This window comes from Tympanuchus pallidicinctus, unplaced genomic scaffold, assembly GCF_026119805.1.
Source record: "Tympanuchus pallidicinctus isolate F22 unplaced genomic scaffold, pur_lepc_1.0 scaffold5, whole genome shotgun sequence".
Taxonomy (NCBI): Eukaryota; Metazoa; Chordata; class Aves; order Galliformes; family Phasianidae; genus Tympanuchus; species Tympanuchus pallidicinctus.
This window is the reverse complement of record NW_026294769.1, coordinates 13358845-13384951: the sequence shown is the minus strand read 5'-3', so window position 1 is coordinate 13384951 and position 26107 is coordinate 13358845. Positions and strand designations below refer to the sequence as shown.

The window sequence follows — 26107 nt, the reverse complement described above, 5'->3', positions numbered from 1 at the left end:
TCCAACCCCAACCCATCCCCACCGTGCCCACTGACCATGTCCCTCAGTGCCACATCCACACGGTTCTTGAATGCCTCCAGGGAACGGTGACTCCACACCCACCCTGGGCAGCCTGTTCCAATGCTTCATCATTCTTTCAGAGATTAAATTTTTCCTAATATCCAATCTGAAACTCCTTTGGTGCAACTTGAGGCCTTCTTGTCCTATCTTCCCACTGTAGCTGTTGCACAGATAAAGAAGGGGTGTCATAGGATTCTCAACATGGACATGTCATCATTCCCCTTCAGAGGAGGAGGCTACTGGAGAAGCAGGCTGCCCATATCTTTGTGTCTTAGCTGTTCCCTAGACTTGCCAGGCATCACCACCTTGTTCAGGCTGTGTAATGGAGACTGGTTTCTTCCCTGCTATCACTTTGAAATGGCTAATACTTTATTTTGCTTTAGAAAACAGTCTCTTATAAAAGCAGAGAGAGATTTCTGAATTATTCAACAACTCTATGCAAATAGTAACTAATTTTTTGTGATGCCCTGGCAAGGTGGGTAATTATATGTTATCCTTTCTGACAGGCAGTGACATCAGGTTTAAATCACTGGCTCTAGACCAGAAGAGAACTTTGAAATAAATTTTTGAGCGTTCAGGTGAAATGCTGGATGAAGTCCTGGTTTGATCAGAATGCAGCTTTTCATTTTCCATTTTTGTCTCATCAAGAAACCTGGCTTGGAGAAACATCCCTTGTCTGAGCTGCTACAGTATGTTCATAAATTATTCGCTTGAACCTTTCATAGTCAGAAATGACACCGAGAGTACCATGGAAATACATTTTTGAGGGTAGATGAGTCACCTGGGTTTCATTGCAAGTAATGATAAAAGATGATTCTGTTACTCACGTAAATTTTATCCTGGCTGTCTAAAATGCTGTTACTGCATCCTCTATGTGTGACCTGGCTGGATTGATCCAGCCAGAGCTAGGTGTGGGGTCATGTCCTAAGTGAAGCAGCCACTGCTACGGTGTATCAGAGCTGCATAGAACTGGAACAACTGCACTCATGGTAGATGCAGCCCCTTAGCAATGTGGAACTGGCTTGTGGTCTGAAACAGGTTTTGTATCTCTTCCAAAATCTGCCACCTACAACAACTCTATTATCCTGCAGATGACTCACTGAACTCTTGTGGCAGTGAGCTCCACATCCTAATTAAAACAACAACCTGAGCTATTTCTCTGCATAGGTTTCCTGTTCTATCTGCACCTGCTCTCTGCCTTTCCTTCATTTACTTCCCTCTGACCTGTCCCTCTCTGCTTTTGCCCTTGCTGATCTTCCCTGCTTCTTGCATTTGCTCTTCACTCTAGACTCTGCTGCATGAGTGAAGATAAGGTGACCAGAGCAGCACACAATGCCCCAGCAGCAGTGACAAAGGAGTTACGCAGCAGCATGGTGACAAAAAGCACTGTTTCTTTTCCATCCTAAACTGCTGACCTTTAGATCATAGGTGGGTTCTCAGTGAAGGTGTCAAACTGTACTCACTGATGAAGGCAATTAGCCTTGCCCCTCGAGTGCCCTGGATTAGCCATATTCATCCCTGAGTACATCCTGCTGACACACATAACTGCCACTTCAGGCACAATCTTTAGCATAAAAAATAGACCAAGAGTCACAATAAGGAGTATCCTGTAGCCAGTCTTGTACTGCACAAAGCCTTGGACCTGGAAAACATTTGCAGCCTAAATGTTTCTAAAAACTGTTTTTCTGCTTGAACTGACTATTTTTACATGTTTTAAATGTTCGTTTTTGGCAAGAAGAAACAAAATTTTAAGACATAACTTAAGCGACATACAATGAGACTTACAGCAGATCTTTGCCTCATTCTGTGACAGGGTGCTTAAAGATCTCTTTATTCTGACTGATAGAGATGAATTGTATGAGGAATGGGAAAATAGAACAATTTGAGAAAAGTCTCTCAGGAGTCTACTATGACAAACAAAAATTGGAATGTTCTTCTTCTTTTCTGGTATGTTGTTTGCTAAACAACCCTACGGTTATGCTATAGTTCTGCTTGCTTATTTTAAATAGTGTGTTTAGAAATCACTTCTTGTAGTGACATTCATAAGTGTGTACAAGCAGGTATGACATGTATTTCTTTAAATTTTTCTTCCAGGACTACATGTGTCGTTAGGAGCATCAGCTGTGAGAATGGTTTGTTTCGTCCCTATTGTTAGCAACTTTCATCCTGGCTAGTAAGTAAATGGAAAACAATGTATAAACATTCTATGGATAATGAGCAACCGCAACGAGTAAAAAATGCTAAGTATTGTTAAAAAGATAGAAATTCCTTTTTAAGCACATCTGCAAAAAGATTATTACACTCTTCAGGTTTGACAGGCTTAGCCTCGTGCAGTGGTGCACCAGCAAATTACAGCACTCTTGTAGTTTTAGCCATTTACACAGATGTAACTTTGATCAGGAGGAAAAAAGAAGGAGATTTATTTTGTTTAAAAAATTGGGAGTTTGAAATTTTCCATTCTGAACTGAGGGAAAAGAAAAGCAGCTTGCTTAGAAAAGAGAATATAGATAACAGTACGAATGTCTCCAGCTGAGAACAACATCCTGAAAATTACTCCGTGGAGAAAAATCAGCTGAGTGTAATAGAAATGCAAATAAGTCAGTCTGTGCTACTCATGGCTTGGGCAGCAACCTGGGCAGCCAAATTTCTAAATACTTTTCTTTCAACAGTGCTGATCCTGTTTTATGTGTTGTATGGGAACTGCTGAGCCACAGCCTGAACCTCTGAATGATCACCTGTGGTGAGCAATGAGCCAGCCAGAGGAGCACAGGTGAAGGCAATTCACCTGTGCTGCCGGAAGGGGTGGAGCCTGGCTCCACCTCTCCTAGACCTATTTAAGAGCTGGCTACCAGTGCGGAAGGGCCTCTTCTGGAGATCTGCTCTGCTGCAGTTTTGTAAGTGAGCCTAGGATAGGGGTAAGCCTTCTATCTGTTCTCCTTTTGTTATTATAATCTGCTTTGTTGAACTCTCTTGTTTATTTCTTAATAATAATATCTTAATGTTCATCAATTATATATGTGTTTAGATAAGCATTCATCAGTCTGAAAGCAGAGGTAAGAAACCTACATCTCAGAGGAATGCTTTAATCATGGAGCACTTCTTGGTATGAATCTCAATCTCTTTCACACTCCAGAATCAATTTTGGGCTTGGTAAAACTTCTGGATTAATGTATTGAGCTAAATGAACCTGTTTTACCTACCTGAAACCTTCTCTTGAGATAGGCTTACAGAATAATTCCATGCCACCATTGTTTTATTTCTATTGTGTGAGAATGCTATTTATTTTGGTGACCTATTTTGGTAGACATGTTTGGGTTAGAGCAAAAAAGGTTTTTCCAACTGGTTTTGTTTAGATGCTGTACACAGGAGCTGTTGAGAAATTTATTTTCTTATGTTCTTGCTCCAGAGAGATTTGTTTTTCCTAATTGAACTTCTGTGGAAAGGTGGTGAGTAATAAAGCCTGGAAAATACTGAAATGTTGTCCCCCCAAAAAGAGTAGATCTAAATATCTGCAAAACTCTTATAAGAAATGTAAAGTGCCCTGGTGAGTCCACCTGCCTCAACACAGAGTTGCTAAAGGACTGCTAGAAATAGTGAGCTCAGTCACTAATGGATCTACGTGAGATCTGATTTAGAGTGGTTTTGTAACATCATCCAAATGCTGCTAAAGGTGCTGTCTAATGCATGAACAAAACTCTATGCAGAGGTAATGGTGATCCTGAAGTGACATTTTTTGATCAGGTGTAGGTTCCACAAAACTGATGACTTCTAACTTTGTCAAAAATACGTAGTTTTATCTCCTATTTATACCCCTAATGTGTACCAAAGAAGGCTCCAAGACTAGCAGGATAGGCTAACATGGCAAATAGCTCATGGTAGAGAGAATAGGATGTGTGAGAAGGAAGGGAGGAAAATAACTGAGAAAGGATAGAATTATTTGAGAAATAGAAGCGTGAGTAGCCTAGGAAGAATAGAAAAATCAATGAAGATCTGCAGAAGCATAGATATGTAAGCTTCAGAGTAAGATCAAAAAATCCCCTTTGTCTAAAGCAGGTTAAGCTCTTGATGAGGACGTTTCATGATCTCTGTGAATTCTCAGTCTCAAATCTTAGGAGTAGAAGGAAGGTTGTGTTGTTCATATTCTAAAATGAATGTAGATCTGAAGTGAAGAAGGAACAGTCACTTGACCATCCAGGTTGCTAGTTAGACACCAATATAAGTGAAAATAAATGGTTCATCACATAGGGAAGAGTAGAAAATTGATTGCTTCATGTGTAAAAGTCAGAGCTCAGTTCATTGCAACTCTGCAGTTGTGGCACACAATGCAGAATTAGAATGTCTGTTTAAAAAAAAAAAAAAACAAACTATTAACAATTACCAGCTGTTTCAAAGCCATCTCTCCCTCTCTTTCATGAATGCTTCTTAATTAGGTTACTTTCAAGTGTGGCTACTAGTTAATGAGAACCTTCGAAAGAATGCAGTGCCAAACTGACAAAGAGTGTAAAATAATGCCTAATTCTTTTTAATTCTTCGTGCCAAACAAACTGACATTTTCCCTATTTCTGTAACTTATTTTAGAGAAGTTGGTTGTCTTAGAATTAGTATGTGCAGACATGCAAGAAGACAGAGTTTGGTATAAGCACACCCGCACTCAGTCCAATTCTCATTCTCAGTTGGTCAGCATGGATACAGTAGTGCAGAAAAATAAGCAAATCCTCCTTTAGCCAGAGCTCATTACAGAGCAGTAAGTATTTATCACTCGTCTCTCTAAGCTCGCTTTCCCAGTAACACAAATGCAGAGCTACCTATAAACCTTGTATTACCTATTGCACATTTCCATGAAAAATTATGTGTACAGTGCTGTCATTGCCCACGTAAGTATTACTTAAGCTTCTTTAAGCAGGTAAGTGCTGGATCTTCACTGACTAAAGCACACAGAGTGGGGAATGGAAGATTTTTCCTATGAGCTCAGAGGGTTGTCATCAATGGTGCTTAGTCCAGTTGGAAGCCTGGTGTTCCCCAGGGGTGGATGCTGGGTCTGGTCTTGTTCAACATTTTCATTAATGATCTGGAAGATGGAGTAGGGTTCACCTTAAGCAAAGTTGCAGGTAATACAAAGATGGGGAGAGTAGCTGGCATATCAGAAGGCTGTGCTGCCATACAGTGAGACCTGGACAGGCTGGAGGGTTGGGCGGAGAGGAATCTGATGAGATCCTACAAGGGTGAGTGTATAATCCTACACCTGGGAGGAATAACAGTACATGTTAGGCGCTGACCTGCTGGAGAGGAGCTCTATGGAGAAGGACGTGGGTGTTCTGGTGGACAACAGGTTGGCCACGAGTCAGCAGTATGCCCTTGTGAACAAAAAGGCTAATGGTACCCTGAGGTATGTTAAAAAGAGGAGGGCCAGAAGGTCAAGGGAGGTGATCCTCCCTCTCTCCTCTGCCTTGGTGGGGCCACATCTGGAGTGCTAGTTCAAAAAAGACGGGAATCTCCTTGGAAGAGTCCAGTGGAGGGCAACAAAGATAATTAAAGGCCTGGAGCATCTCTTGTGTGAGGAAAGGCTGAGAGACCTGGGGCTCTTCAGGCTGGAGAGGAGAAGGCTGAGAGGCGATCTCATTGCTATTTATACATATCTAAAGTGCAGTAGTCAAGTTGATGAGGGCAGGTTCTTTCCAGTGGTGAGCAACAGTAGAACAAGGAGCAAGAAGCAGACACTAGAGCACAGGAAATTTCATACAACTTTTTTTTTACAGTCAGAGCAACCTCAGAGAGGTGGTTGAGTCTCCTTTTGTGGAGATATTCAAGACCAGTCTGGACATTTAGCTATGCAATCTGCTGCAAAGTACCTGTTTTAGCAGTGGCGTCGGTCTCAGTGATATCTAGAGGTCCTTTCCCAGCCCCTACAATTTTGTGATTCTGTGAAGACATTTTGACTGAAGGAATTCCATGAGGTAAAATGCTGAAGAGTACAGAAGAAGCTGTTGCTGTTACAGGGAAAATATCTTAAAGCAAGTGAGTTTGCTAGAATCGGAGGCATTGAACAAACTATCTGGAAGGTATAGGAGAAGGTATGGAAAAAGGCCTAATGAAATGTTTTGAAGATACACTGAGAGTTAGAAAAAAGGAAATTGGTTCACAGGCCTAAAATGACATAAGTAGAGAGATGGAGGAGTCGGAAAAAAATAACTAGAAAAAGAAATAAATCCTCGATGCAGCTCAAATGTCTGATGAATGAGGGGGAAAGAAGGAAAATAGGAGAAGTGCACGTTACAAAAACTGCATGTTTGCTCATGTTTCTCTGAGTATGACCTTTCTTTTTCCTGAAAAATCTCTCTAGTCTTGAAGGGCAGTTGCAGCTTTGAGAGAGGTGGCAGATGCCCCATCCCTGGAGATATTCCAGGTCAGTCTGGACAGGGCTCTGAGCACCCTGATCTGTTGCACATTTCCCTGTAGGAGATTTAGACTAGATGACCATCACGTGTCCCTTGCAACTCAAATGATTTTATGATTATTAAGGGTTCAGTGTTCCCATGTTGCATTTGAGTTGGCAGAACCCCAAGGATCCTGACCCTGCAGAGAGCCCAGCTCAGTGGCACCATGTGGGAATCTGGTGCTGCCCTATGACGATGATTATTCTACTACATGTAGGTTGTGTCAGCTTATTTAGATAGGTCCTAGGAATAAGCAGTCAGGGTGGAAAACTTGGACAGTTTTGATCAGAAGTTAAGCACATGAAAAGGAAGAGGCAAATAATACCTCATTTGTATTTTTACAACTTTGACATTACTGCCATTATAATAATTTGGACAAAACCTGAAAAGTCCCACCGAGTGCAAATGCCGCTGTGTCTACCTGGACTGGTGGGATGGAGTGATTTGGATTCTTTGTGGAACTCCACACTTTGGCTCATTAGCTTGGTTTGTGTGAGCAGGGCACTGAGGATGAGAAAAGGTATGACAGCAAAACACAGAAAGAGAAGACAACACAGCATGCCATTTTACAGTGGAATTGTTATCAGTAAAGTCAGGTGTCACCTGTCAGCTTCAAGCTTCTTTATGCTTTTCAACATGTATACGTACACATAGGCATATAGGAATTCTTCAGATGCTTAGGTATAACTCAGTAATTTATTAGAAAGTTTCTTCACTGATACTTTGCATGTTTCAATCTCAAGACAAGAGAAAAGAGGTGGAAACAACTGTTCTCAATACAAATCAGATCAGCCCCTTCAGTTTCTTTGTTATGGTAATTGGTAATTACAGGAAAAAAAAAATCTTAATTTAAAATGAAGATTTCTCTGAGTACCTTCTCTCCACATGATCTGTCAGCAGCCCACCTCTTGGTGACACGTACACTGGAGGTTAGAACAGGTCACAATGACTCCCAGCAGCCACCTTTCCCCAGAGCATGAGGAAGAAGCACTGAGACCTGGGACAGTGATCATGGGGACCAAGCAGTAGGCAGCAATTGGATAAAGGGTGTCCACCTAGTCCTTGGAAAGAGCAAGGCAAACTTGTGTTACAAGGTTCGCCGTGGTCTTCCCATCAGTGGTTCCTGCACTGCCCCAGCCCACAGGGAGCTTTATGGGCTGCCATGGGAAGTTGGATCTCAGCAGTGTGAGTGAGCTTCTCTGACAGGTACCTGGGCTACAGTGGCAGGTATAGAATCATGGAATGATGAGATGGAGAGAATAGGTTTGAATAAAGTCGATATGATCTTGGGATCTGGTAATTTTTTCAGAGCAGAACCCAGAATTTTAAAAATGGTCCTGGAAAAGGGGAATGTATTTATTCTTAGGAAAAGTTTCTGCTCACGCTGCTAAAAGTGGTTGTAATTTGATTCAAGGACAGCCGTGTGTCTTTGTTTTCTTCTGACAGATATGGAGCTTGCTTTCTGATATTGACAAGATACAGGTATTTATGCCCAGCTTATGCTGTTGTGCTCCTGTTTTTTCTAAACTGTTGTAGAAAAGGAAACAGAAAAAAAGCAGTGATGTGAAAGATAATTCCAGCTGGCTCTAGATGCCGGGCTGTATATAGGTGCGCTGAAATAAAAATGTGGCCTCTCAGAAAATGTGAAATGTGCAATCCTGCACACACTGTGTGCAGTAGGAAGAAATCTTCTAAGAGGTAATAAGTGAATGATATCGGTAATAACGTCACTAACCTAAAACAAATATGCTTCACTGCTTACCTCAGAGGATGTGTGAACCCAAATTCAGTTGGGTTCACAGTTTCAATTATACAATTTTACAGGACGTTGTGTTCATCCATAAAGCTGCTTAATGTAAAGATAGAAAGCACCAACTGTGTATATTCAATGAGAATTACCTGGCAAACATGCCGTATCAAGAGGAGTCATTATTGTCTGGGTCAGACCAGTCAAATCTTCTCCTGAGAGCTGGGGTAACGCTCTATACAGATAATGTGAGACAAACTAAAAGCAGCCTGACATTATCTAGACTTTCTAACTGTGCAGCAAACAATTAGTTGCCATTTTCTGTTTTTTTTCCTCAGTCCAATGGAGTTAAATCAGAATTGCATTGATACTACCATTAACCCTTTTCAACCTGTTTTTTTTAAATGAGATTTTTGAAGAGTTGTTTTGGCACTCCTATTCATTCTTTACCATAAAACTTCTTAAGAGGATTGCAATGCTTAATACACGTAATGAATGTGCTGTGTTTATCCAGTATCTTGTGTCAGACCTAAAACAACAATTTGTGGTTAGTGAGCTCATACAGGGACATCTGAGTGTGCAGAAAAAAAGGCTACTACATTAAAAATAGTTGTGATTTTTTTTTTTTGGTGGGGGGTTTAGCCGTTTGAGCCCCAGATGAGAGCTTCATTACTTGTGAGCTTTGACCATTTATCTGTGTGAAGGTTTATACCTAAGGAATGAAAAACTGCACACAATCTGTTATTGCTTTTATAGATTCTAACACTTTGTGCAAAATCACATTCACGCTTTGTTTACCATATCTCTTAGCTCCAGAGAAATCATGGCCATTTGTTCCAAGTTGCATGAACATAAACGAGAAGACATGGAGGGCAGGAGCTGACTAGATGTATTTTAAAGGAAGTTTACAGATCAATAAATACAGGTATATCTGCTACAGCTATATCTGGAGGCTGAGCAGAAGGAGGCAAGTGTACATTTGCAGATCATAAAGCTTCCTGAAGTTCTTCAGGAAACGTGACTCTTAAATTGCTTCTTGTGCCTTCATGAAGACCGGGTGTAATGAATGACAAAGGAAAGCCATTGTCTTTCTCGGAGACAACTTACACTTCCTAAAGTGGCTCATGAACAGTTGACTCTGCTGATGCCAGCGAAAGCACAGTCAATAAAGGTAATTGCGTTTAACACAGGAGACAAGAAATACAGGTAAGCAGTACAGTAAGAGAGCCTGCTTGGAACCTGGGTACCTTTTCCAAGGACAGTTCTGACACTTTAGCGTGAAAAATCATTCTGAATTACAACTGAAAAACAAATTTGATTTATTTTTTTTTTTTACTTTATTTATAATTTCTGGGAAATGTTGTCTTAGTAATCCTCTCACTTGAATCATTTTGATTGTTTCATTTTAATGAAGAAAAATCTATGCTTTTCTTTGCCTTTTTAGTTACTTTTATTTACAGATATATCACATTAAATGCAGCATAAATTCCAGTGGAACATTTAGTGAGAATCTATCCTGTCTAAACTTTTTGACCTGTTGCAAATAGAACTTCATTAAGAACTCACCATGTTCTGAAGGCTGATCTCTTTTTCTATAGATAATAAATGTATGTCTTTCTAGATGGTTTGTAGTCAGACATGATTCCTGAATTTGTTACATTGAAGTTTGGAGGGGAAAATTATTTCTCTGCTGGAGCACAGCCTGGGAGAGATAGAACAGGCTTATTGCTGTGCTCTCCACCTTCTTAAACTTTCATCAGTATTAATTTGCATTTCCTTTGGTCCTTCTTGCTTTCATTTTTTTCTTTAATGAGCATGGGGAAAATTGCTGTATTATGAAATAAAAGCAAGATTCAGGTGAGTGAAGTCAGCTGAGAGTAGCAATATGAACATGTGTAGAACAAGCTCTTCTTCTGCCACTTCCATGCCTTAAGCCCTAATGAACTTTGCAGCACTGTTGGTAGCACTACAAAGTAGCTTTGGGGCAGTCACACCACAGTGTATCCTTGGAAATGCCCATGAGTGCGTTCCTGGTGCATAGCTTGCCAAGCTTGGTTGTTTCCTGGAAGGACAGCACTAGCTGGGTGTATCAGACAACATCTCAGTGAAGGTGTTTGAGTAGTTGGCTGTATTTCACATTCAGAAAAGCACCTGATTGACTTAAGATGCAATTTCTCACAAGGTTTTACTAGCTTATTTTACAGTGTGGTATATATGTTTCCTTTTTTCTTTCTACAAATATATTTCTAAATGTTTGTATGTATATATACATAAAAGCTAAACTCGGAGCAGTGCAGCCTAACACTTGTGAAGCCCCATCTGGAGTACTGTGTCCAGTCCTGGTGTCCCCAGTGCAGGTGGGATGCAGAGCTGTTGGGGGCAGGTCCAGAGGAGGGCCACAAAGGTGGTCAGAGGGCTAGAACACCTCTTCTATGAAGAAAGGTTGAAGGAGTTGGGCTTGTTTGGCTTGGAGAAGACTCCAAGGAGACTAAATTGCTGTCTTCCAGTTTGTAAGGTGAGCTTATATATGGGAAGGGGAGCAACTTCTTACTCATTCTGACAGTTACAGGACAAGGGAGAATGACTTTAAACTAAAAGAGGGGAAAAATGCCATGGGCAGCTTGATCTAGTAAGTGGCAGCCCTTCCCACAGCGGAGGATTGGAACTGGATGAACTTTAAGGCCCCCTTCAACCTAAGCCATTCTATGATTCTGTGCTATAACCTTTCATTCATTTTATTCAAGATTTGTGCATCACTTGATCTTTTCGAGCTTACTCCAGCGTTCATATAGTCCCTGGCCTCTAGTTACTGCTCCTCGGAGCAGAGCAGAAGGGAATCTGCTTGTGCTACACAATTTAAGGGTGCCCAAAATGTCAGTAGGCGCTGCAAGTAACCGAGTCCCAGTGTACCTTCTGTCTCTAAAGGAAATGATGGGAGGAGAGAATCATGAGATACTGACATGGAAATCCAGGCTTCTAGCTGCTACTATCCACAATGCAGCTGCTGTAGCTTTGCAATTGCTCTATAATCACTGCTGCTCAATGGCTTTGCTTTTTCTTCTGATTACTCTGCTTTTAGAGCTGCATGTGGGGAGCTACAGCCTCCCTGTTTCCTGACTGAAGAGAGCTTATGTGAGGCTGGACTAAGTGAGGCTGCCTGTAGGAATCACTGCTTGGTGCCCTTGGTTGCCTTCCAACCTGGTTCCTCTCTGTGCTGCAGACACCAAGACCCAGGTGCAGGGGGTGGGTGATGTGCAGTGCATCCCTGTCATGCACACAGTAGCATTTAGTATGTTAACAGAGACGAGGAGCACTGGCTGCTGACTGGTTTTAACCAGTGCTCCCTCTTGTCCCATCCTGATGGTGCAACCCAGTGCTGTCACTGCTCCTTTCCAAACAGGAAAATGCCTCCCAGTCTCCCCAGATGGGGATTTTTCTGTTCCCTGAAACACGGCTTAAATTCCTCCCAAAATTACATTTCATTTCTGTGAGACCTCTCTTACGTTTCATGAACTGGGGGGTGGAGGGAGAGGGTAGAGGGGAAGGATAATTATTAAAAGTAAAATACGTTATTAAATGGGAGATGGCATGTGTCAGGCTTATTGATGAGAACTTTCATAAAATGTAATATTACTTCATTCCTACCTTAATTGAAGATATTTTCAGCATAAGTGATGTGTAACTGCTTGGTGATTTAGCTTTCTTTTATGAATAATTGTATTACATGTTTTCTCTCTGTATATTTCCATTGATACATAGCATTAGCCTCTCTCATAGCCTGCGAAGGGCCAGGCAGATCTTACTTTATTGAATCTCTTTGAAAACAGTTTATTTTGCCTTCTTAAAGTCAATAGTTAAATTAATAAACATAATGAGAAACCTTTCAAATGAGGTTTCTCTGGTTATGATCAAATTCCCTGGGCACCCACTTGCTAAAGATTTGACAGGAGTAACATGAAGCTACAGCATTCACTGTGTGGTTCATTTTTTATCAAACAAGACAGAAAGAATGAAGCCTTGTCTGTGTTTGAAAGCTGTATCGTGTTTCTGCCATTTCTTTAGGCATTCTTACAGAAATCTTTCAGTTCTCCCTTTCTCATCTTCCACAGACTAATGCAATCGAAAAAGCTGTTCTGTGATTAACAAAATGGTGATTTTTGCATGAAACATAGGTAAAGTCTCATTTTTACCTGCATTCTCATGAAATAATCAATTTTGAACTGTGATGAAGACAGAAATAATTAGAAACAATTCAGCAAATAAAGAAATCTTCATGAGCCGTAATTAATATTAAATGTTACAAGGAAAACTTCCCAGGCAACAGACCAAGTTGAGATTAACAAGATCTTTTAAGAGGCATTTATATTTGTAATGTGAATTTTTAAAACCAACTAATAAAAAACACTTTGCCCAACCTTTCTATTATGGTCACAATCTACATCTAGACTCAATGGAATAAAAGGCAGGAAGGCTACCAGCAACCAGGCCAGGGGGCATGCAATTGTCCTGTTCTGCAGTACACTGATAGCAGCCAGAGAGCTGAGTTGAAAAGCACCACTTCAAAGCTTTTCTAGGAAGTAATTGAACACTTAATGATTTTAAAGTTTCATGACAGCTCTAATGCCAAACTGTGGTTTAATTCAATATATTTATCTAATGATCAACATGCATGTCTGAAAGGTGCTTCTCTATATAAGTGTATTTGTAGTGCTGCTGCAGAGATGACTGGAACTAGAGATGTGGTGGGACAGAGGGCTAGTCCCAGAATGGTGGGGTGGGCTGGATAGGTGGGCTTCTCTGATGAGGTGAGACGTGCCCTTTTGGTAGCAGAGTTAGTTTGACCTGTGTTATTTGGTACCAACTGGTTTTGCTTCCAAGTGAACCAAGAACATATCCTTGAAGCCCAGCAGAAGACCCAGACTTGCCCACGGCAAAGGAGCAGCTTCTTCTAAAGCATTGTATGATGACTTTGCTGCATCTGCGTAATGTAAGCTGGCTGTTGGCCCTCGGTGGAGGGTTCTCCAACAGATAAATTGAGATCCATAGTGACATCCATAGACTGCTCTAGCAAACTAGCAAACTGTCTCTTATACGACTCTGAGGTCACTTCTCTCTCACCCACTGCCTTCGCTTGCTGAGATTAATGAGTCTGCAGCACATAGACAGTGTCTCTGTGGGTGAACGCAGCAGGTGTAAAGCAGCTTGGCTCTGGAGTCAAGTGAGAAATAGTAATTTCAGGAAGGAGATAAATTGGATAAGAGAAAGCAACCAATCCCAATCTCGAAGTGCTGAACATCCCTGTCAAAATTGCAGTTGTGTTTTATCGGTATACAGATGTTATTGGTGAGGAGGTACTAAAGTTAGGATTCTCAAGGGAGAAGTGAGGAAAATGTGACTGAAGCCTTCATGGTCAGCAAAAGTGTGAGACAGAGCTTAGGAAATGGTAATTTCCAACATTTCACGGAGTACTAGATCAAAATAAGTAGTTCTGTTCCATACCATCTAAGGTATGTAAGGTAGTGACCATACCAAGGTCACTATGTGCTCCTCTTGCTTCTGTTCACTCCTCATGCCCTGAGAGAACTCCAGTTGCATCACTTCTGTGTAGCCACACTACATTTATCATGACCTTGTACCTTTGTTCATCACCTCTTTTGATCTCAGGGATATCTCTAGCTTATGAGTCAACCTTGAGATATGCTGAATGGTTACCCACACAAATGTTTATAAAGTCAGTGGGGAACCTATGCTTGCCTTGTGGATAAATAGGGTCTTTCAGCCTCTGGATCTCTGAAATAAAGCATGTGGCCTCAAAAGGCTGCCAATCCTGTTGGTGGAAAAATTCTCCACAGAGCCTCAATGAAGAAAAATGTTTGAGAGCCTTGCAACATGAAGAGGGGAAAGAGAAATTTCAGCCAGCCTGGTCTTGTAGAGGCATTAATTCTTCTTTATAAATTAGCCCTTTTGTACCTATGAAATGTTTGATCACATTCCAAACTATGGCAGTTATTTGCGCTAACTGGAAAGCCAAAGAGCAGAGGAATGTCTGATATTTAAATATTTTACCAGCTTTTCTTCTAGGTTTATGTTTTATTAGCAGCAAATATGCCTCTCTGTAAGAGTCTAAATCTGCTTCTCACTGTGGCGAAAGCCAGACCACAGGTAGCTCCTACACTGAAGTTGTACAGCCAGCAGACCTGTAGGATGGATGGTTTTGCAGCACTGTATTTAAAAGTTATTCAATTCTAATTCTGACAATATGGCTGTTGGTGGGACAAGTATGCCCGTGATATGTCCTCCACTATTCACTAGCAAATGTTTTATCACTAGGGGTTATTGGCTGCCCATTCTGCAGAGGGCCCAAGTTATGGCAAGAGGAGCATCACTGGGTCTCTGATAAGATCAGCTATGCATACAGTGGAGTGAGTAGGAAGTCCCTTGATCATGACACGTGGGTGAATACCAGCACTTGAGGAGATTCTGCTTTTTTTTTTTTTCTTGGTTCAGAACCGTGAAGGTGGAACAAAATTTCCAGTTAATGTATCGTGTGGACTTTGCATCCAGAGAGGTGAAACATGGTGTTGTCACCTCTCTTGTTGCCTGTATACTAACAATACTGTAGCATGTGCAACTTCAGGAGTCTGTGCTTTGTACAGTATGGAGCATCTCCACAGCAGGAAAAGCAGAATGTGCTTGGTGTACCAGGCACATTTAATATGATTTCACTTTGGGATCTCCCAATTTCTCTGTTGTCTTTTTTTTTTTTTTTTTTTTTTTTTTTTTTTCCCCTTCCATTTAATGGAAAGTGAGACCAGAATTTGTATGAAATTTAGTAGAGATTGTGGTAATGACTCGGACAACCCTGACTAGTTCCTTCTTCCGTTCTTCTTCTGACTGTCCTATTAAATTAATTAAAAAATCAGGGAGCCCTCCAGTGGCTAAAATTATAGCGCCTAAATTCACTAGAGTCTTAAAGAGGTACCTAAATATTCCACGGTGCCTTCAGACTTTGTAGAAGTTCTTAAAATTTTAGAACAGAATTTTACAAAATATTACCTTTTTACAGAAGAGACGCTTTTTAAAAAGTCATTTCAGCTAAGTACACATGGAGGCACTTGGGTGTTTTCTGAAAACACCCTAACTCAACATTAAAAATTAAACATTAAAAATCAACTTCTAGTTCTTAGGCATCTACTTTCATAGGTAATCTCTGGGAATTTTAGCATGTTCTGTATTTGGTAATAAAACTGTTCTTCCACTCTACAGACTGATACTTAGTATTCTGCTCCAAAAGGCAGGGGGAGGGACAAAATCATATTCTCTATTTTCTGACAATCTATTTATTGATTCCTTTGCAAACTATAATGATGATTTATCATGAAATGATTGTAACAAATGTGTCTGTTTAAAGAAGGGAGAAAAATATACAAAACTAAAAAGAAACTTAATTTTGAGTCCCAGCGCTGTAGTTTGTTAATTCAAGTAATTAAAAAGTGTAGAGAGACTGCTCTGGATCTTCTTGATCTGACTTCTAAAACATTCATTGATTTCCATGACAGAAGATTTGGACTACAATTCTGTGGGGAGCTGTTGAGAAGAAAAATAGCTTTTTGTCCTTACGATGTTGATCACATCCTACTACATGCTTCGTGTTTTTGTATAATTGGTCATGGAAGGAAAAAGCAAAATAAATATTATTTCTATAAAGTAAGGCATTCAGGGCCATTTTATTTGTGCATAATTCCAACAGTCCAGGAAGCTAATGTGAAGCTTATTTAAGATATTAGCCTTTGGCTCATGCTCTCAGAGAAAGATAAGTGGATCAAATTTAGAAAAATGCTAAATCTACCTTTGAGCCATAAGCAGCCTTGTGTAGGGCATCACTGTGGGGCTGCTGACATTGTCAGAGTCACCCAGGCCAGCACCTGAGCTCCTGGTCATGTATGGCTCGTGGCCATGATGCAGAGCCAGTTGAGTCAATAGCCCAGGAAGCACCTTCTGCCCTCTAATTAGCTTTGAAATGGTGTCGCTATCTGTCTTTATCTCCTCTAATATGTTGCAATGGGTTACTGCTGCCTCTGTGTGCTGCTCCTACTGATGTCCGCAGCACTTTATAGGCAGCTGGATACAACCTCTTGTCTCCCAGAACCTGAGTGGTGAGATGTGTGTCATAGTCCTGCCATATAACTAATTTGGGGGCTGCTTACCTCAGGGTGTCCATCACCCAGCCTGGTAGCACTGGGCTGCAGGGATAGACAGCCACCTTAAAAGAGTCTGAGCATCAGCTTAAACTTGCTCCTGAGCATGATGGCCCACATCCCCAGTGTTGCACCACCACTGGCTGCCATTACTGCAGAAGTCCAGTAGCTCATCCCTGAAGAAAAGGAGGTGCTCAGCACAGCCATTGATAGTCTGCAAAAGGACAAAAGAGCATGGGGTGCCTACAGGTTGCAAGCGATCATTGTCATGAGCTGTCAAAAGCTGTGGTTGCCACAGGGATAATTGGTTTGTGTCAGCTGTAGTTGATGCATACCAAGCTGATGAAAGGAGACAGGATAACATGCCTTCTGTTGTTTAATTAAGGATCTTCTAAATCTGCATAAACTGAAAGCTCTGGATGCTGAAAGCCACCCACATGTATCCCAATATTTGTAACAATGAGAAGATGATGGAGAAAGAGGGTTCTTCCCCTCAAGTACGTGTGCCTATATGGAGTTCTCAGTGCAGGAAAAGGCCGTGTGGCAAAGCTCTCACCCTTTTCTTCCTGCCCAACAGCTCTCTGCAGATTAATGTTTCTGAGAACCCTTTCTTATCACAGGGGCTGCAATTTTTACCTAATACTTCGAGGGAGGGACACTGGGGGTTATTTTGCACAGCACGGGTGATTGAAATACGACAGAAAACTGTTAATGCAATCCCAAAAGTACTGGCTTACAGCCAAGTATCTTTTCTACAGTCGTTTCAAAGACAGTGATTAATAGCATGTCAGGGAGTTGCTCTGTATACTAAACACTACTTGGAGGACTGTAAATAGATAAAACCGAATGATCAACAACCTTATATTGAAATAAGAACAGATACCCGAAAAGTGCTGGGAATCTCAGTTGTTGAATTCTACTTTTATTGTTGTTAATGGTAGGTATCAAGAGGGAATGAATAGCTGCCAAATTAAATTTGCAGCTAATCTCATAGTAGGAAGCAAAGACTCTATCATGCAGGCAAAAACCTTATTTGGAGGATATAGTAATAAAATTCAATCTGGGCAATATAAGCTAATACAACCAGAATAAATGAACCAACATGTAGATGTTTGACTGGGCTGCAGGTGTGTGGAGATCATCAATGTCAAAAAAGTGCTGGGGAATAAGATGGGGTGATAGAGCAAATTGTCTGTCAGCTTGTAGCATGATGGGGCTGAGCAGTTTATAGGAGCAAGGCTCGTGGCTGTGAGTCTGGGCAATGTGAAAGGGATGACATTCACATCAGAGAGTGGATGCACTTGCAAAAGAAAAAAAATGATTCTTTCTATGCCAGCAGATTTGAAACTTGTGAATAGAAGGATGGTGATCTCAGGGTGAAGTGTTTATTCAAAGTTTTGGGATGACTTCCACACCAGGAGTCAACATAGAAACCAGAAGTCTCCAGCCTGGGAATGGACCTGTCCAAGAATGGGTGTACCAGCCACATCAAGCAGTCTGGGAAGGAGGGTGAGGAATGACTGCTGGTTGTCTCATGTAAGCCTTTTGTCCCACACAGTGGCACCATGTCAGAGTTAACCAAAGGAAATGATTCTTTGCAGAGGTGGGGAAAAACAATCACACTAGTTTGAAAGCAACTAAGTAAATTTACAAACATCTACTCAGGCTTTTTAGTGCCAGAATAACTCTTCTGGATCAAGAAACTTTCAGAGGCTAGAAGAATATTCTGGGAAAATGTGCCTAATCTATTCTCTACTCTTGTTTGTGTGCTTGCTATGACCAGAGACTCAATACTGGGCCAAACTAACTCACAGCCCTACTCAGAATAGCCACTCTGATGTCTCTGTTGCATACCACAGGTTTTTCTGATCATTTCCTTTTGTACAAACTGTCTTGCCACCATGTGAGAACTGTACTAGGCAGTTCTTGGTGCCTTGCTTCTCTTCTTTTTTGAGACAGCTCATCTCAAACTACATGCTCTTGTGCTTCCAATGACTCTTTCAGTAGTCATTGTGTTCTCCATGGGAGGGCAGGAAGAAACTCAGAGGAATCTGAGTGTCTGAATTCTAGGAAATTTAATTTTTCTAAATATTTTAGTGTTTAAATCTTCCTTCTGGGAAGAAGTCTTTCTGAAAAGTGATTTTTCGCTTGCTCTGAGTGATTTCACTCACTCTGCAAATTACTTTCCAGTCTGGATGATGTTACCTTTGCTGTGGTTCCTGAACCTGCACTGGGACAAAGCCTTGGTGGGGCAAAGCCTGCCACAGAAAGACCATTTTCCAATGTTCTTTATATAGCTTCTTGTCAATCAGTTTCTTCATATCCCAGACACTCCTCCACTTGAAGTTAATGGTTCTTGCAGAAACCTTTGTTGTACCAAGCAAAAAACCCAACCCCAAGGCAAACATATTCCATCTGACAGCCCATTACATATGAATGGAGTACAATGAAATGATCCCTATCATCTTACAGGTTTGCTGGGTTTGGGTCAGCGTACTTAGCAAATAGAACTGCACTGGCAGCTCCCCAGTATAAAGAGCTTCTCCCCATGCTCAGCTTCTCCTTTTCTGCACCGAGACAAACTCCAGATGCTTTTGAAGATTGTAAAAATAATCAATAATAGATTAAACTGCATGTTTTCTTCAGGCACCGTGACTGCTTACATGTAATAAGTGTTTACGAAATAAAGCATCCTAAAATTTACAGAAATCAGCTGATAAACCTGAACCTAGGTTCTTTTGTGTGTACAAGACCCTTGGTACTGATTTATTATGCTAAGGAGATAAATTTAAATCACTGGCATACTTTTTGCTTTTAGCTGGCAAGCCTGCATTATATTTAGAACCAAGAGGGCTAGTCTCCTGGACACTACTTTTTCTTAAGGATGTGCTTTTTTTGATGAAGATGAGTTGGTAAGACATGAGGATTACATTTAAATTCAGCCATATTTATAGTTTAAACATGTGGGAAATTAGATGAGGGGAGGGAGAGCAGAGAGCTTATGCTAATCCAAACAAATGTGAGAGCTCATAACGTTTTCAAATACCGTATTTGAAATCACATTACATTCTGTTTGCAACCTGATGTATTTGTGGAACAGGCTGCCAAAATATGATCACCTGTTGTTATTCAACCACTCCTGGGCTTCTAGTGACAGCACAGGACACAGCCACAGGAATGCCTAGATCATGTGTTGCATATGCAAAGTGCAACAGAATTTATTGAACAACTAATCATCAAAGCCTGACTTTTAGCTCTTTCAGGCGGACAAATGAAGACAAAATGGCAGGAACAAGGCTGTGGCCTCACAGCAAGCCTGCCATAACCAGAATGGAAATACAGGAATCTGGCATAACTTCCAGAGGTCTGATAGCCCTGCTGGGGATGCACTCAGCCTCTACCTGGAAATAGAGTACCAGAATATCCCCAGTTGGAAAGAGATATCCAGCTCACCCTCCCCTATCACATGCTGTTCCATGCCATTCCCTCAGGCACTGTTGCTGTCACAGAGAGCAGAACTCAGCACTGCAGCCGCCATCGGGCCTCCCCTCAGCTTCTCTGCTCAGGATTGAGCCAACCAGGGGAGCATACATCTTCCCCTCTAGACTTTGGGGTTGTTTTGCTTTGCAATCATCCTCTCCATCAATGCATGTTAAATTCTTTGTCTTTATCCACTCATTTCCATCCCCCACTACTTCTATAAAACAGGCCCGCTGGCCTATGTTTGCAGTGCTGGAAAAGGTGTAGTAATATTTCCAATATTCAACATTTTTGTTCAAACCATCTTGAGAAAGCATTTTTTAATGAAACACATTTACTACTCCTCATTTCTGTGTGATCTGTTTGATTTCCTAACTCTTCAAAATGACAAAAAACATTTGTCTGCTCAGAGATGCTGGCCCTAAGCCCATCACACCCACGGACTGTGGTTGTATGATGAGAAACGTTTGCCTAATTCTCCATACTCTGGAATTATAACCTTAGTATAATGAAGAGAAAAAGCCCATTACATAAGCAATTCCACCAGAACATGGAATTAAAGGACGAATCCTATCTAGGCAAATCGGGGGAGCAACATACATGTATTTACTCAGAGAGATTACCTCTTGGAGAGTGCAAAGATACTACAGTGAGAGTTGCTGTTCTAAAATCAAAATACAGATGTCTGTAGTCACAGTGAGATTGCTCCTGAGTGTACCAGAAATGCTTCTGCCTCTGCTTTCTTGCTCTCATGAAAGAGTGGCAGGTAACCAGTGCAGCAGGGGTTAAAATGAAACAAACAGACTATAGAATCCAACTTTGGAAGCTGTCAGAGTGTTCAGGTAGATGTTAGTTGACCTCAGCTCTTGATTTCAATGCTTTGCTAGACTGCTGGTCTAGGTAGAAGGCAGCATGCGATGCAGTCAGTGCTTTCAGCAAGACTCTCTGCCTGTGCCAGTTTTCTTCTCCTGTGGATGGGATAAGACACAGATGGTATTTCTTGGTGAGTTGTGGGTATTTCTGCAAATTACTTAAATGACCTTGCAGCAATTCCAGCAGATAACATTATACATTCTCCCCCTTCCTTTATAAATCACATCTTTATCTTCTAGGCTTAGGGATACAATTGTCCCATTGCATGGCTCACTACATTAAAATGTTTCTTTCTCACTGTGGTGACTTAACACTGTGCAAATACTTCTTTGTACTTCCTGATACCAAAAGCTACTCATAAACAATAGATGAACTGTTTATGTTTATGTAGCTTTCCCTTTCCCCAGAATTGACACAACAGTTTCATTTTGAATACTCCAGCATCTGTCGAGCCTGTACTCTTCAGGGTCTTCACATCTTGCTTCTAGGCACACTCTGTTATGTTGCTTCCCTGACAATGCTAAGCAGCACAGGGCTGGTCTCTTACCTCATGTCCAGCTTTCCCAGAGAGCTGTGGGTGCTCTTCTGCTTGTCTCATCAGCAGGGCCCCATTCAAGGGCAATGTCCAGTCCCTGACCAGGTATGTGCTGCAGTGGTAAGGCATGCCCTACTGTACTGGTTTCTCCCATCATAAATGTTTTCTTTTGGCTACTTTGCAAGCTTCACTGTTGGCACACTGACTTCTCCATCACCCTCTAGCTGCAGCATAAGTCATGCAGAGAACCTGGGCACTACACTGCTCTGGGCTTGGGTCATATTAAATATGAGTGAGCATAGTGGCCAGCCACAGAGGATTCTAAAATGGAGAAGAGCAACTAGCCAGAGACTTGTAAGTGAAACAAGTCTCAGAGAAGTCTGATGCTGCTTATATGCACTGTTCTTGGCCTACCCACACACAGTATTTTCTATCCTGTGGTGAGCTGGAAGCATGAACAAAACGTGTTAGGCAGATTCAGCCAACCTGCAGAACAATAGGATGTACGTTGTACAAGAAAGTTAGATTTCTCTGCAGGACATCCAGGACACCAAGCTACTAGACGACCAAGATAGTGGAAGGAAGAGGAACCCCATGCAACATATCATGGTGTGCCATCTCAGGGTGGAGGTGGGCCCTTGAGGAGGAAAGGCAAGCGAATGAGGCAAGCAGATCCAGTTTAGCCATTCTTGTGTGTGCCACCAAGCATTCAAGCAGTGCAAGTGTAGGCGCTTGTGCTCTTCAGCGCTCACCTCCCACAGCAGCCGGTCTGAAAGCTCCTTTCCCTGGCAATTCTCTTTACTTGTGAATGGCTTCTTCCACAAATATCTACCAAGAATATGCACAGAATAAATTGCAGGTTACAGGCAAGAAATGATAGCAATTTTTTTCCTCTGTTTCTTTCATCTCAAACTAGCTGAAATAAATTAGCTATGCAGCTGCCTTAAATCACTGATCACCTTCAGCAAGGTTCCCACTTTTTCACACCAAGTTTGCAGGTCAAATTCCTATTCTTTGTCATTTCAGACATAGTTTGAAAAGTAGCTGAGGTTTGGGACATGATGGTTTCTTTTTTGGAATGGAAGAAGCAAAAAAAAAGAAAAAAACAAAAACATCACTTTTAAAATACAGGTGAATCAAAGCAATTTCTTCTCTCTTTCTGGCAACATGCAATTACTTACATAGTTTTGACTTTCATATCACATAAATATTGGGGGGAAAAGTATGATGCTTTAAGTTTTCATTAGTAATGGAATAGAAGTATTCAAAAGGAGCATTTGCAACTAAAACTCACTTTGCTGTGATAATTACGTAATTGCTACCAAAAGAAAACCCACCAACCATAGAACATATTTTGAAGACTGGTATCAGCTAACAAAAACCTGTTACTCAATGAACCTTTTAAAATCAATGGGTGCATCTTGATAAGAATTAAAATGACTTTGAAAGGGGTGCTTTTCAAACCAAACCAAACAAACAAACAAAAGCCATTGGGCTGTTCCTGGGGAAGCTTCCTCTCTATTGTAAAAAATAACAACAGCAAACCACAACTTTTTTTGCAGATTCTTCTTCATTCACTTTTGTAATGGCCATGAGTGCTTAGTCCACCCTTGAAAGTCCAGACAAAATTTGTTAGCAGATGCTCCATTTCTACCGTAAGAACTATAGCATCTCTGGAGCAGGGAACAGAAAAGCAATTGATTCTCACCCACTGCTGTAAATTCATTGTTTCTCTCTTGTCAGTCACTGTCAGGGGTAGTGTAGGAGAATGACTGAGAAGCAGATGGCTACATCTAATAAATTTTGCAGGCTCATTTTGAAACCAGCAAGGTAGTCAGCAGAAACTCTTATGCCTGTGCTGTCACTGGCAGCACTGAAATCATGCTCTCTGTGCTGCTGGTTGGTAAGCTGGTCAGGTAGGCAATGTCAGCCTCCACCAAAATGCCCAAAATACCAGAGCAAGTTTCTTCCTCTTTAGTACATGTCCCTTGGGGGTGGGAGCAGAGGAGAAACCTGGTGAACAAGAAGAAATAAATAGAATGATACATACCTCCTTCTTGAGGCCACTTTGATGCTCTCTAGCACAACTGCGTGCAGGATTGCTGAGGACTCCTTAGTATTCAGCAGCAGCAAGAACCAATTGCTGGATCGTGCCGCTGGTGGTTTTACTCCCTCAGCAGGGCTCACTCTCCTTCTTGCTTTCTGACAGCTCAGGAAGCTATTCTCAGTGCAAGGTTGGGTAGGCCTCAGTTTTATGTTGTGTATGTCTTCAGCAATTTTTCAACACAGTGGTACTTCACTGTATGCATATATGCAGGTACACATGCTGTTATGGGTACGTTATCATTAGGCAGGCACATTTTGCAGCCATGCCAAATGCTTGTTCTCTGAAGAGAGTGCAGGGAGTCAATTCCTGTTGTCAGTAGAATCCAGGACAGAAATGAAAATCTATCTTCAAGGATTCCTATAAGTGAAGTATTTAATATTTTCTGGAGGTAAAAGTTAGTTTTCTCACATTGCTTCCATCTTGCTAAGAAGTAGTTGTGTATGCATATTCTGAGTATATAAAATTCATGGAGAATAATTATGTAGTTATTAGAAGTAGGAAGAATGGTTACATTTTACTTACTTTTAGCCTGAGAACAACTTTGGAAATAGTCCTTCAAATGTTAAGAAAATATAGTTCACCTAGCTTTGACAGAAGATCCTTGCAGGTACCATGTATCAGAGCATGTCAGAAAAGTCTCCCCTTTCAGACAATCTGCAGACAGAGGACTCAAATGCTGTTGAATTTTTTGTTTGTCTGTTTTCAATATAATTTGCAATTGAGCAGGTGAAAAAGTATTATGCTGAGAGTTCTGTGCTGCAGGCTAGTGTCTATAGAGAGGAGCAGGGCATTCACCAGAATAGTGAGGCAACTGCTTGGCAGACCTTCACAGTAATCCATGGAAAGAAAGAAAAATCAAAAGATCAGCTAAAAAAAATTCGTAACAAAATCACATCAAGACAGCTTGTTTTCCAGATAGATAAAAACTTTGGATGATTTTAAATCAATAACTTCCCAACTAAACCTGAACATTTGTTTGCTTGCTTCTCTGCATACTAGGATAAAAGCAAAGCATTTGGTTGAACATTCTTGAAAAGCTATTTTTGGCATGTACAACTAACCATAGTTTGCAAATTTTACATTTCAAAATGCAACAATTCAAATCACTTCCAGGTTGTAGAATGCAAAAATAAACAAATAAATAAATAAAAATTAAACAGAGAAGCCTCTGCTATGAAATCAGTCTTTGAGGAAAATGTATACTGCACACCTGATCAAAGAGCACTCTGCTCAAAGACGGAAAGTCCAATGCACAGAGACACACAAACTTTTGATAAAACTGTGGATCTCCCACTTGTTTAAAGAAGCCAAGGCTTTGTGCTAGACATAATGGCCATAAACATAATTAGTGCAAATGATGCATTGTTGCAGGAGGTTTGGTCTTCTAGGAACATATCTTCAGTGCTGATCTCTGCTTTTCCAGGCTCCTTCTAGCTGGGAAAGCATTCAGTGTCTATGAAACATGTCCTTCACACCTTCTTGTTTACCTATGAGTATTCCTGTTAAACACCACAGGCAGCTGGTACTTTTCACTTTTTTAATTGGCACAAAATAGGTGATTATTTCAGAAAAAAGAAGATCACTTTGTTTTTGGAGCTCCAAGTATATTAGTATTGGAGGTGTTATTTTGTGATATTGAACAGCTGATAGCTGTCTCTCCACACATGCTTACCTCAGACTGAGGAAAATAATCCATAACTTCAAAGACCAAAAGTGTCTAATACATTCTACTACGTTTCAGTATTACAAATTTACAGGTGTGAGCACCTCCTTCCACAACTCCCCTTTTCTCACCAATAGCATTTCACTATTGATGTGAAAATAATGTAGGATACAAACAGTATTTTCCAGGAAATAGCGATAGGTTTGCTGTGTTTGTTGTGTTTGCTTGCTAAAATAAATTACTTTCCTTTCTTTTTGTGGGGAGACAAATAATATGTGCTAGTATATAATTTGCTTTTCTTCAATATCTGTCTTGCAGATTGAGAGTGCACATAACCATTGGTTATGGAATAAACCTTTGGAGACTGCAGCATTTCTAGCACTACAAAAGTAGAAGGTATGGGGTTTTGCCACTTCTTTTATGTGTTTCTCCTACAGCAGGTATTTTGCCTACAAAAGTAGAGTATAGCAACACACTTGCAATCCTTCTTCCAGTTTCGATAGTTTGTATCCACTATTAAAATTTAAGACTAGGCAGATTATGCAATTACTCTCACAAGATACAGACAGGCAATCCTTACCCCAAGAAAATTGTGCTGATCCTACTTGTGCATGTGGGTATTTCTACCCATGCAGGTGATGCTATTGAAACCTGGGAAGCTCCGCGCCTGGTGCAGTTCTTAGCAGCTGGAAATGTGGTTTTTGGACTTGGGCCCTTTAATATTATTTGAGCCATGCTGTGGTTCATTTGCTTATGGTGGGTAACATATTACTCTGAACAGACTCCCACTGGCTTCAGGGAGTCTGTTCACAGTGCAAGGACCCATTCAGCAGTCAAAATCTGGCCTCGGGCACTGCGCGTGTTATTGCAGCAGAAATTCATTTTGCGCTGTGCTTGGGGAAAGGCTGCACACCTCTCCAGGTAACAGCCGTCAGCTTGCCTGGTGCTGCTTCCCAGATCATCTCCATACAACAGCTTTGCTATATGAGCTATGCAAGCTGCCAGAAGCA

The 26107-nt window shown here is 41.1% G+C and overlaps 1 long non-coding RNA gene across 1 annotated transcript; it reads right to left on the bottom strand.

Annotated features, from left to right (window-relative positions):
* Positions 1-15153: 15153 nt before the first annotated feature.
* On the bottom strand, positions 15154-24304 carry LOC128091220 (uncharacterized). Its single transcript, XR_008211303.1, has 3 exons — positions 23378-24304; positions 22080-22155; positions 15154-16653 (listed from the first exon to the last, which is right to left on the bottom strand). It is a non-coding gene; the product is annotated as an uncharacterized LOC128091220 (long non-coding RNA).
* Between the last annotated feature and the right edge of the window lie 1803 nt (positions 24305-26107).